This window comes from Staurois parvus, unplaced genomic scaffold, assembly GCF_062004578.1.
Source record: "Staurois parvus isolate SC_StPar_1 unplaced genomic scaffold, SC_StPar_1.0 ptg001162l, whole genome shotgun sequence".
Taxonomy (NCBI): domain Eukaryota; kingdom Metazoa; phylum Chordata; class Amphibia; order Anura; family Ranidae; genus Staurois; species Staurois parvus.
The window spans coordinates 8160750-8174264 of NW_028318958.1; the positions used below are offsets into that span (position 1 = coordinate 8160750).

At 43.4% G+C, this 13515-nt stretch overlaps 1 protein-coding gene across 6 annotated transcripts in view; it reads right to left on the minus strand.

The window, feature by feature from the left end:
* LOC149439062 (protein DOP1B-like) overlaps window positions 1-13515 on the minus strand; it is a 657792-nt gene that overhangs the window by 499231 nt on the left and 145046 nt on the right. The gene's annotated exons all lie outside the window — the stretch shown is intronic.

The following is a 13515-nucleotide window of genomic DNA, read 5'->3' on the forward strand; positions in this document are numbered from 1 at the left end:
GTGCTGATCACTTGGATCAATGTATTAATTAATTTATATTGATTTTCTGTGTTTGAGTCATTTAGTCAGTTCCTTGGGTGAAGCGCCTTACTTTAGTGCTCAAAATATTTCATTTCTTTATGAACGTTCGTTTCATTTTCTAATCATTAGTGGGATCAAATCGATGTTTATTTTTGACAGCAGAGGCTAGAAAAGTTCCAAAGTAGCAGGATGGTAAATTCTTTAGCAATGAATTTCCAACAGAGGACATTTTGAAGTACTTTCAAATGACATTCATCAAGTCATGCAATGTAATCATTTTTGTATGAATGTTCGTTTGAAATCTACTAGGGTAAGAGCAGCTGTAGCCTCCCTAGCGGTCTGATTATGTACATATTTCTGTGCTCAAAGCGGTATTTTTTTTGCATGGAAATATGTGTTTTTTTTTTGTAGGCCTGTAACTTTTAGGAATAATTCACTGAAATCTGTCCGAACAAGAGTCTAGTAAACATCCCGGGTATGTTAAAATTTTAAACACGAAATCATAAATTATAATTTAATAAATAATCATAAAAAATAATAATTTAATAATAATAATACATTTAAATAAATAATATAATCAAACCAAAAACACTGATATTTGAAATATAGCACCAGGTTCCCACATCACTGAGCAAAGTCGCAAAATCGTTTTCAGTGTCTGATGACGAATTTCCCCACGAATCATTATCACTCAATTCTGCAAGTGGTTCTAATTTACTATCGCTGTTCTCTAGCCGGTCTAAAACCGCTTTTGACCTAAAGGGACGCTTTTTGGACGCCATGGACGTTTCTCAGTTTCCAGGCACAAAGAACAGTAACAATGCAGGCAAAGCACAGGACAAAGCACTCGGGACAAAATGTATGTGAAATGGTTTGATACAGTAATGTTTTACTATGTGATTTTAGTAAATTTAGTGAATGTCACTTTTACAACTTTCAAATTTCCCGCCAGTTCCGTCCCCCGACATCCTGACGTCGCAGGGGACGGAACCCAGAAGACAAATGCCGGCATCGGGGGAGCGCAGGACAAGCTAAGTGAAGAACAGATCCAGGAGCAGCGCTGCAGGGTATTCTCCTCAGTCTCTTCCCCATAGTAATCAGACTGCAACATTGTAACAAGCCACAAAGTGAGATTCTGAAGCAGGGGCAGATCTGGGTAAGGCATTTGTGAACACAGCTAAGATCTGCACAGGCACCAGCATTTACATGTTCTCTCTGTGTTTCTTGGTCCAAGAAGTCAATGGTGACCCTAGCTGATGCCTGAACAAATATGGTGCTAACCCTGAGGAGGGATAGGCAGAAGAAGACGTTGTCAGGAGGAGTACTGTGATCTCTGTGATTGATAATAAATACCTGGAAGTGTTACACGGATACATTACAGAGCATACATGAACTCAATATCCAATGATTCCTCCTCTTCAAGGGAGCAGTGTCTTGTCTTTCAAGGCCCTTAGTTAAATGTTTGACTACAAGTAGAATTCAGAAAAAAACAGAACACGGGAAGCAGGAATCCAAACTTTATTCAATTTAACAAGCAGATCCAGCACGTGATCATCTTCCTGCACTGAATTATTGGGTGGGCGGGGTTTAAATGTTTATTTATGTTTAAATTTAAAAAAATAAACAAACTGTTGGCTGTGTGAAAAGCGTTCTCCCATCCTTGACACATTGTGGCCGTATTTTGCGTAATACGTTGATTTCCTACGAACACCACCTAGTGGACAAAATGCAGTATTTTTTTTCAGATTAAAATGTTTCAGGAACATACCACATTTTGTCCACTAGATGGCATTGACAATCATAGGAAATGAATGTATTAAGGAAAATTGGGCCAGAATGTGTCAAGGATGGGCGAATGCTTTTCACATTCAGCCAACAAATGTAATGTGGCGTGTGGTTTCCCTGCCATACGCGCACAAGCACATTCACATAATTATAAATTCCAGGATATACTCTGATCCAGTGACCTCAGTCATTACAGATTATCTGTACATGATATGATGATAGTCCTGATTACATGCACACATGCATACATAGTCTTTACATACAGCCGTGTATATCCTCCCAAGACACAGAATATATACAGCAATCCATGGATGAAGTGTATCAGATCTGTAAAGATCCAGTAATAGTGATTGTATATGGCCGATCCCCACTCCTCCAGAATAAGCAGCTGCAGCCTCTTTACACCTCCGCTATTGGTCTATGGATTTGGTAGAACATATCACACCAGTGAGAGATGTATATTGGTTTTGGGGGGCAAACAAGGCTTTGTTTAGGTGGTCTGGTCCATGCTTTATTGTTGATGCATTTTAAAAGGTTCAAATAGGTATAAAAAAAAAATCTTCCAGTATAACCAGAGATGAAAATACAAAATACACATTAAAGGAATGATTAAACGTTAAAGCTGAACCCCAGCGATAAAAGGTCTTTTCCTGTGCATTGCCCCCCTCCCTGCTGTAAGGCCTCATGCACCAGCACAGAACATAACTAAAGGCCATACTTACCTCTGCTTCAATCGTTCCATGCCAGCATCTTCCAGGTTCTGGCCGATGTAGGATGATGTTACTCCTGTGCATACGCCTCCTGGCACACAGGCACTGGGGTCTTTGGTAAGGAATCCCACCCAAAACACCTACCTGCATGCTGTTTGAAGGCTCTCCCTGTGCTTTCATGGTTTTCCCTCGGTGTTCCAGTTTCCTCCATGCTGGTAGGTTAATTGGCCCCCTGTTTCAAACTAAAGTGTTCTCCTGTGACCCCTCCTTGAAATAACGGCCACCATGTGTAAATGTCACAGAAATCCAGTGCAAAATATCCTCCACCATATATCTGCTCACCTCCAGTAGTGTGACCTCACATTATACAATGATTTGGTCTAACTGCACTTTTGGTCCCAAATGTATGGACTCTATCGATCAAATTGCTGAAAATTAGCTCCTAAAGATACTCCCTCCAGATGACCGTCTCAGGCTTAGCCGTAATCCTCATATACAGAAGCTCAAAATAATGCTTTATCCTTTAAAACTTTTATTTGCACATTAAAACATAAGAAATGCACTCACATTCCGGAGGTCCATATCTGCACCATGTATGGTGAACATCCAGCAATGTACTAATCGCGCACAAGATGGCAGTATCATCCCCGGCAGTATGGAAACAGTCCGGCTCCAAACAGTATATTGCAAGACAATGCACGGGCCCTATGTATAACTGCAACTGCCTACAACTATGAAAATCCTGGAGAGGCGTATGGATTACTACTACTGCTATTCCCATGAATGACGTTTTTACCATTAGTGATGTTTTCGAGCCGGGACTGTTGACACCTCCCATGTCTGGTACAATCACTGCACACATACACACCTTACATGTGCGTTTACATTTGCAGGGTGATGGGAGAGCTTTTAAAAATTGTTTTATTTTTGTAAATTTTAGTTTAGTTTAAATTTTATAACAATTTTTTATGTTAACTTTATTGTTATGACAAGTAGGCTGATACGCCTCCTATGTAATGGCATTGGCAGGTGATACGTCCCCTAAGTCATGGGATTGACAGGTGACACACCTACTATGTGATGGCATTGGCAGGTGACACACCTCCTATGTGATGGCATTGGCAGGTGACATGTCCCCTATGTCATGGAATTGGCAGGTGACACACCTATGTGATGGCATTGGCAGGTGACATGCCCCCTACGTGATGGCATTGGCAGGTGACACACCTTCTATGTGATGCCTTGGCAGGTGACACACCTCCTATGTGATGGCATTGGCAGGTGACACGTTCCCTAAGTCATGGGATTGGCAGGTGACACACCTCCTATGTAATGGCATTGGCAGGTGACACGTCCCCTAAGTCATGGGATTGGCAGGTGACACACCTCCTATGTAATGGCATTGGCAGGTGACACGTCCCCTAAGTCATAGGATTGGCAGGTGACACACCTCCTATGTGATGACATTGGCAGGTGACACACCTTCTATGTGATGGCACTGGCAGATGACACGCCCCCTATGTGATGGCATTGACAGGTGACCGGTCCTCTTTTGGCATTCTGGGTTTATAGCCCTTTGGGTCATTCTTCCATCCATGATCTTCTTTTCACCCCTTGAATAGCAGACAGGTATAACCATACCTTGGTATAAAGGGGGTGATGGAAGCAGGCATGGTGCCCCCTCCTGTACGGAGCTCCTGTGTTATCACACTGTGCTCTTCATTTTTACTATAACACCAAATTACTTCCAAACACGATGCAGAGGAATCAGTTCTGTTGTGACAGCCAAAAACCTCTATAGAAACAAAAACATGGAATGCAGGAAGTGGTGTCACTGATCCCTCACAGCCACCATCACCTGCTAAGCTCCTCCTACTATACATCTGTCTTTCCAATGTCTCTGCCGTGTATCTAGAAATCTGACATTTTCATGGTGTCATACAATCTGTCCAATCACAGGGATACATGGATTACTATCTAAAAATAATTGTTATTTTCCCATTGCTTAGGACAGGGGTCTCCAAACTGGCACCCCCAGGCCACATCCAACCCACTACAGGATTTTATGGGTCCCACAGCTGACGGGGACCCTGATTATAAGGAGGACTCTGAAGGGGACCCTGATTTAAGGGGGATAATGAAGAGGACCCTGAAATAAGGAGGACTCTGATGGGGACCCTGATATAAGAAGGACTCTGATGGTTACCTTGATAAAAGGAGGACTATGAAGGAGACCCTGATATAAGGATGAGTCTGATGGGGACCTTGATATAAGGAGGACTCTGAAGGGGACCTTAACTTAAGGGGGACTCTGAAGGGGACCTTGACTTAAGGGGGACTCTGATGGGGACCGATATAAGGGGGACTCTGATGGGGACCCTGATATAAGGGGGACTCTGATGGGGACCCTGATATAAGGGAGACTCTGAAGGGGACCTTGGCTTGAGGGGGACTCTGATGGGGACCCTAACTTGAGGGGGACTCTGATGGGGACCCTGACATATGGAAGACTGATGGGGACCCGGACATAAGGGAGACTGATGTAAATTCTCTCTCATTTCTTTTGACTCATACCAGCTGCTTCCAGAAAAGATCAGAGTAAAACACATTCATTCCATTATTCATTCATTTATAAAACTGATTTTTTTTTTCAGCCCACAAATATTTGTAGATGACACGATAGGACCCACATAATGAACAGTTTGGGGGCCCCGGGGATTCGCCCACATAGAACAGTTTTTTCTGAGACAGAACAATTTCTTCTTATATTTTAGGCTTTAATATGTCTTTATTCATATACAATAAGAAAACCAGACATTGGAGGTTGGAGGTCAGGCATTGGACATCAAACTTTGGAGGTCACACTGTGAAGGTCAGACATTGGAGGTCAAAGGTCAGACATTGGACATAGGACTTTGGAGGTCACACTGTGAAAGTCAGACATTGGAGGTCAGAGGTCAGGCACTGAGGTCACACTGAAGATAACACATTGGAGGACAAAGGTCAGACATTGGAGGTGAGCCACAGACTGTTCATCATTTGTACATAGCTGGGACAGGTCATCCTAGTACTGCGGCGTTCCTATTGTTCACTCAGCATCTGGTGGCGGTATATAGCGGCTGGACTGTGGATACAGCATGGAGCCCATTTACCTGCACACGTCATGGGACATTACTGCCTCATATATAGGACTATCAGCTCAGTTTCTGAGGCAGCTCCTCAGCTGTGGACTCTGACATCTATATACTGATATGTGGATACAGAGGGACACAGGACGACTCCTATACTGGCACTGCCTCTCCCGGCATTTCATTGTGGATAATTGTATATGATGTATAGAGTACACCTGGCTGCACCCCACTGTGGACTGTCAGATTTAGTACTATCTTCTATTTTCACCTGGTGATCCAGCCTGTAAATCTGTTGTTCTTCAAAAGCATAAGCTCTCCTACAGAATGTATCGGTTTACATTGATGAGACAAACCATTTCCCACTGACTTACAATGATCAGCTAAACTAACTGATTATAAAGTGTGAGCTGGAGTTTGGCTTCAATTTGTTGGTGTATCTAAATCTGCTAGTCCATCTAATACTCCCCTCCCACCAGACAGACAATACTCCTGTCCAAAAGTGCCCCCTGTGCTTCTTCCTTCAGAGTGGGGATGCTCTAATACAGGAGGGGTGTTACTAGCCAAATCATCAAGTGAAAACAGAGGAGAAAAGACTCAGAAAGAAATTGAATGAAGCCGCCACATCTAATGATTGGTAAGATGGAATAGATGACATTTCTGGCTTATTATGGCTTTCATTCTGCATTCCAGACATATAAATACTATAAATATAATCCGGATATACATATATATATGACACTGAAATCCTGGCCTTATCTGGGAATGGGTGTTAGTAAATGTCACTCAGTACAGTGTGGGGGGAGGGGGTCACTCAGTGCAGAGGGGGGGCTGTAAGTACAGTGTTTGTAAATCTCCCCCATTGTATGTAATTGCTGGGATGGGAGAATGGGGGGGCACCGGCCACTCATTTATTGGGATACATATCTGTCCGCACAGCTGCTGCAATTCACACACAAGGCCCAATGACTGAGACACCGGGGTACAGGGGTGTCAGTCACAGCTGTCATATCCTATGTGATACACTATGGGGGGATTTACTAAAACTGGGGGGTGCAAAATCTATATCTAATCTATCAATAAGGTTTGATTGCCAAGCAATAATGTGATAATGTGACTGCAATTATAACCCACAACATTGGTGTCAGTGGGTGCAATAATAGCCCCAGGTTTGCTGGTCAGTCACTGCAATAACATACAGCAACTATGGTGTCATTGGAAGCAATAATAGCGCTCAGCACTGGTATAAGTAGCCGTAATTATAATCTCCATCGAAATGTCAGTTGCTGCAGTATTAGCCTCAAAAATGGAATCAGTGGCTGCAATAATGAACTCCACCACTGGTGTCATTGGCCACAACAACAGCATCCAATATTGGTGTCAGTGACATCAATATAAACCACAGTGTTGGTGTCAGTGGTTAAATTATAACCATAAACATTGGTGTCAGTTGCTGCAATAATAGCCCCAGTATAGGCGATTGGTCGATGCAATAATAAGCCGCATCATTGATATCAACATTAACTTCCAGCATTGTAGCAATCATATCCCTCAGTATGAAGATCATTGGCAGCATTGATAACCCCCAACATCGGTGTCATTGGCAGCTAGAATAATTTCTAACATTGGTGTCATTGGCAGCAAGAATAAACCCCAACATGAGTGTCGGTGACTACAAGAATATCCCCTAACATTGGTGTTGGTGACTACAAGAATAGACCCCAACATTGATGTCAGTTGCAGAAAGAATAGCCCCCAACATTGGTGTCAATGAAAGCAAGAATACCCCCAACAATGGGGTCAGTAACTGCAAGAATAACCCTCTGCAATGGTTTAAATGACAGCAATTCCAGCAGCATTGGTGTCACTGGCAGCAACAAGAAAGCCCCGCATTAGTGTCAGTGACGATAGAAACAACCAGTATTGGGGTCAGTGACCTCAACAATAAACAGCAGCACTGGAGTCATTGATAGCAATATTAAACCCCCAGTACTGGTGTCAGTGACTGCAATGACAGCCCCAGTATGGCTGATCAGTCACCACAACAATAAGCCCAAGCATTGGAGTCAATGACAGCAATAATAAAGTCCAACATTAGTGTCAGTGACCACAATGATAATCCTTAATATTGGTGTCATTGGCAGCAATTGTAACCCTCAACATTGGTGTCAGTGGGTGCAATAAAAGCCCCAGTAGGGTGATCAGTTACCACAATAACAGGCCCCAACATTGGTGTCACTGGCAACAAAATCTTCCCCTGCATTGGAGGTCAGTTGCCTCATTAATAACGCCTATTCTGTACCCAGGAGTGCCCATTTTCCAAAAAGGATTAATTGATGGGGTGTCCATATTGCCCCGCATTTTAATTTGATGTTTTATAACAGAAAGTAAAGGATGAGGGTTGTTTTTTGTTTAGACTTTTTCCCTTTATATAGTAAAAATTATCTCCCAGTGCCTCTGACATCCCACCATAAGAGAGCTCCATCTGTCTGTATACAATCATATCCCATTCATTGTATGGTGGAGTGATTGTCAGTCCAACTATTAGAGCCATGTATAGTGAGGAATGGTCTGCTAATGGAGGAGTATTACAGGCTGGTACAGGACATATACTATATGACCAGAAATAGGTGACCCCGCCCCTCCCCCTTCCAATGACTGATATGTCTTTGTAAATTCAGTCTCACACCCCCACAATAAACTGACTTTTTAAGCAGGAGCCAAGAAATTCAATTTTTTTATTATAAAAAAAGTAATTTATTTTTCAGTAGCAGCCAAGAAATTAAATGTAAAAAAAAAGTCAGTTATTTTTCAGTAGATGCCAAGAAATTCAAATAAAAAAAAAAAGTCAGTTATTTTTCAGTAGCAGCCAAGAAATTCAAATTTTCAAACAGACACGTCACCTATAATTTCAGCAGCAGCCAGGAAACAAAATGGCTGCCAGCAGATTTGAAATCCGGCAGCTACAGGGTTAACAGTTTCCGGTTGTCACGGCAACCAGTCATGTGACCAATCAGTGAGGGAACCTCAGGATAGGCAGTGCTCAGCAGATGCAGCTCAGATCGTGACTGACCTCTGAAGGAGTAGGAAGCGATTGCACTTTATCTTCAGCATTGCTCATCATTCAATGATGCCTCGCAATAAACACACCAGAGATCATTTTCAGAACAGAATCCAGAAGGAACCAGCACAGGACACAGCCGCACAGCCCCAGGTTAAGGACCCAGAAATGGGTGGGCATAGGACAATGAAGAACCAATTCAAGAAAAATAAGAATGTTGGTTCTCTGAACACCAACCAAGAGAAACCAACACAGGACCGCCAACCAGCCGCACAGCCCCAAATTATTGCCCCACAAAAGAGTGTGTGTGGGCAATTAGGTGGGGGGCTTAGGGCAGCTCCACACGGACTGCTGCTCACTCAACAAAACACCAGGAAAGACAGTAATAGTAAGTAATTGTAATACAGAAATATAATGAAAGCACTGTAGGGCAAAATATGTCACCCACATATATATACTATATACACCTAGAGGGGTCACTGCATAGAGTAGGGAAGTGTTACAACCCCTGTAAGGTCCCCATTAGGGAGACTCACCCTCTCCATGTGTCCTGATCACCAATGTCACCAGGATGGAAAGTGATGAAAGATCCACCAGGGCAGAAATAGAGGGGAAATCTGAAGACAACTGAAATCTGAACACCTGAAACTCCCCAACCTTCCTCTTTTCTCTCCTTTTTTCCCCTTTCCTAGACACTCAGGGTTTCTATTTTGCCTCCATCATCCAGAAAATGCTATCCGGTATGCTTCGACCGTTAGGTACTGCTGCTTGGAGGGCGGGGCAAGGTGACTTTCACCTTCTGAGGTCTGTGTTTCACTCCCCACCTCCTAGTGGCTCTGTACCTGCCAGTTTGTGCCATCTTCTTGGTATGTAAGCATCGGCTATGTTCCCCTATATATGTCTCCCTCCACAATGCAGGACATGTTTGCGGTGGAGGCTACGGCCCTCAGCCTATAAACACTGCACGTTATTGTGCTGGAATCTAGTCTACGACTTTATTGACGTCCTTTATCTTTCTTCATGATTCACATTTTACTGTTCAGGAATATCATTAAGCATCGTCTGTCATGTCATACTACTACATTTTGCTGCATACCTTAAAGAAAGAATTAGAAAAAAAAGTAAATGCTGGCACTCATCCTTGGGCTTGAAAATCTTCCTTATTAGACACCCAGGTAAAAGTCACAGGTTCCACAATGCTGACATGTTTCAGCCACAAATGGCCTTACTCATAGCAAGCTGGACAATGGGTTGGCTTCATTATTTATAACCTCCCACCTAAAGGCGGAATCTATTCCAGCTGGAGGATAATTGAACCAAACCACAAAATGCAAACATTACAAAACCTATATTAGCACACAATCCAATCAGTAGCCACATAGCATAATTATAGAAAAACAAAAGGTTTAGTCTAGCCTAAGGCAAGGCTCACACCTGTGCATTTTGCAGTGTGCTTTCAGAGTAGCAGAAACGCACTACACTCCATTTAACATGATTCCCTATGGGTCACGTTCACATCTGTGTTCTAACAGGTGTGTTTATATTCATTGTTGATTCATAGGATGTGGTGCTTGCTCGTGTACCCACCTTCCCTTTCATATGAGAATGGGAGAAAGAGTGAGGTGACACGTATGAGGAGTGAGGTGACAGGTATGAGGAGTGAGGTGACAGGTATGAGGAGTGAGATGACAGGTATGAGGAGCGAGATGACAGGTATGAGGTATGAAGGAGACACACAGACCTGACAGGCAGCCCACCTGTACACTAAAGGATTGCACATGGCAGGCTGCTGCCCCCATCTCTGCCATTCTCACCATTGTCAGGGAGCAGTCATGTGGACAGATGCTCTGGGCTCTGTATGGAGGCTGCAGCAGCAGAAGAATATTCCCTTTATTTTATCATTGAGTGTCTAGAACAGGGGTACTCAAACTTTTGAAAAGCGAGGGCGTATTACGTGATTTGGTAACCGGTCGTGGGCCACGATGAAATGAAATGGTTCATAATTTTGAATAATTTATTTTGCATAGCATAATGAACAATTTTCCTCCTACGGCCACTGAATGCAGCTAGGAGGGAAAGGAGGAGAAGCCGGCTTTCAGCGGTTGCAGGAGAAAATATAGAGAGGATCAGTTGCTGTATATGCCGCCCCCGCAGCCTCTCCTGTCCAAGTGTAAAACAGAACGTGATGGGAGACTGCACGGGCCCCCTGAAGCATGGGGCGAGGTCGCCATTGTCACCCCTAATGCTATACCAATGGTTGGGTGGGTGGGGGTGGTAAAAACATGTCAACTATGGGGTTTTACTGCCCCCAACCAACAAATGTAAACTTATCTTACTGTCTAGAGCCCCTTATAAGGCTGCTTTCACACTGATGCGGTGCTGCTTTCCTGTGGATTAGCTGAGCTTTGCCATACACTTCTATTATGTCTGGCAGCTGCGGGGCATTCAGGAGTTTTGCTGCACTTTCAGAAAGCACACCAAACCTGCAGGATGTAATGGAAGTCTATGGTCCAATGCAGCTATCCCATAGGGAAGTCCCAGGTGCACTGTACTGCACCCATGGATCAGTGTGAAAGCAGCCTAAAAGTTGTTAATTCTCATATTGGTACTAATATGCCCATTGCAAAATCAAACAGTGTATGTGATTTTTAATACACTGACCTTTTCTTCCTCTTCCAGCTTTTGCTGGCATCGTTCCCCAGGCTGTTAGAAAGGTCCCAGGCAAAGGTTCCAGAGCCGCCTCAAAGCATTCTGATGCTCTGGGATGGCGGGTCAGAAGACCCAGATCGTGATCAACGGGTTGTCGACCCCAGGCATGCGCTTCCCTGGTTTGAGGTCGAGGGCCACATCGAAGGGCTCTGAGGGCCACAGGTTAAGAAACCACGGTCTATAAACACAGCTGTCCACAGGATTCATCCCCCTGCTCTGTAGCCTCCTCTCTATTTGTTCAATTATATCATTTTAGTGAGGGCACTACATATTTCTGTCTATAAAGCATTACTAAAGCCCTAGTACAACTGCTGAGATAAAACCAATATAAAATATTGGAATTATTAATTAGGACAGGTAGAATGGTGGAATTACATTGAGAAAGAGAAAGCGTAAATCACAAGCATACCAAGCAGGATGCACAGCCTGCGTATGTAGTGTAGCAAATCAATGGTCTTTATCACCAGGATCTCAGCACAGGATTTCTATCATTTGGTGTATACGTGGTTATTTGGGGTGAATTCTTAATTCTCAATGAATAACTTTAACTTACATTAGTCCTGGCACAGAAAGCCGTGCACTGAGAATGGACTCCCAGGGCCCAGAACCCCCACATTGTCCATGTATAGAATTCCCATACAGAGAACCAGGTGACACAAGATCATTTCCAGAACACTGATGACATTCACTTACCGATGTGAAATCAAATGCATTCAAATGTCCACAGTTTCCATGTAACTTCAATAAATGATGTGTAAATAGCGGGAATTAAAAATAATTGTTTTTTTTTATTTCTCTAGAAAAAAAAAATGACAGCAAGAGAAAACAATATTCAGAAACTCCAAAGTCCAGCAATTGGACGAGCACACTCAGCAGTGCCATGGAGGATGACTCACACCGACTATCACTGAAAAGTTTCACTTTCCATAAAGTGCTTGGAAAGGGGGCCTTTGGGAAGGTGGTGTTGGCCTCCCATGTCACCTCTCAACAGAAGATGGCCGTGAAGATCATGAAAAAGAAAATGCTACTTGAATGTGACCCCATTAATTGTACTACAGAGCGTGATATACTGGTAAAGCACAGGAACACTCGGTATATTACTCATCTATTTGGATCGTTCCAGACAGAGGTAAGTCTTTTCATCTTCCAGCTTTTTCATCTTATTCTTGTACTGTGCTCCCCTACTGACCCAGACCCCCTAAAATTTATGTTCTGGAAATTACTTCTTTGGGAGTAAAATCTTATACAAGGATAAGCCTCCCCCTTCCCCCGATGATGGTCCTGCGGACTATATTATTATTTCAGGTACTTATATAGCGCCGTCAATTTACGCAGCGCTTTACATATATATAGTACATTCACTTTAGTCCCTAACCCTCAAGGGGTGTACAATCTAAGGTGGCCTATCAATTAGTCCTTCAGCCAATGAGTGCTGAAATGTGAGTGGCGGAGGGGAACTCCACTTGTGTCCCACACCAGGTTTTTCTGAGGGCTCTGGCTGTAGTCGGGGAAGCAGTAGAGGTAAAAGCAGAACTCTAGAGCGCCTACTACAAGGCTGGAGGTTGGTGAAGTAAACTGTACAGAGTAGAGGTTTTCTTTAAAGAAGCCATTTACTGAGAGGCTGCCATAGCTGATCTACTTTTGAAATTGCTAGTTGCCTGGCTGCCTGGGGCCTCGAAAATTAAAGTCACTGAGCCAGAACCAGTCTGCAGCTAAAAGGACTGGAGAAGGCAGGCTTCTGGATCTACATGGGACTTCCAGAATGGTGACCAAAGTACTGAAGTGACTGGATCACCCTAACAGACAGACAAAACTAGTTTTGTGATCAGGATAGTCCAGCCATGGCAGCCTTCGTATTTTCTCTGTTTGCTTTTCCCAATCTCCTGAAGGAAGATTCCACATTGCACTGTCTGCCGGTGTGTGTGCGCCTTCGTATATTCTTCCACAAAGTGAAATTTTACTTGTCTCTAATGTAACCTTTATCTCTTATTTTCATACAGACTCATGTGTTCCTCGCCATGGAATTCCTGAGTGGAGGGGATCTTCGGGACCTGATAAAGACTTCAGCTCCACTCGCCTACCAACCCATAAGGTAAGTTCA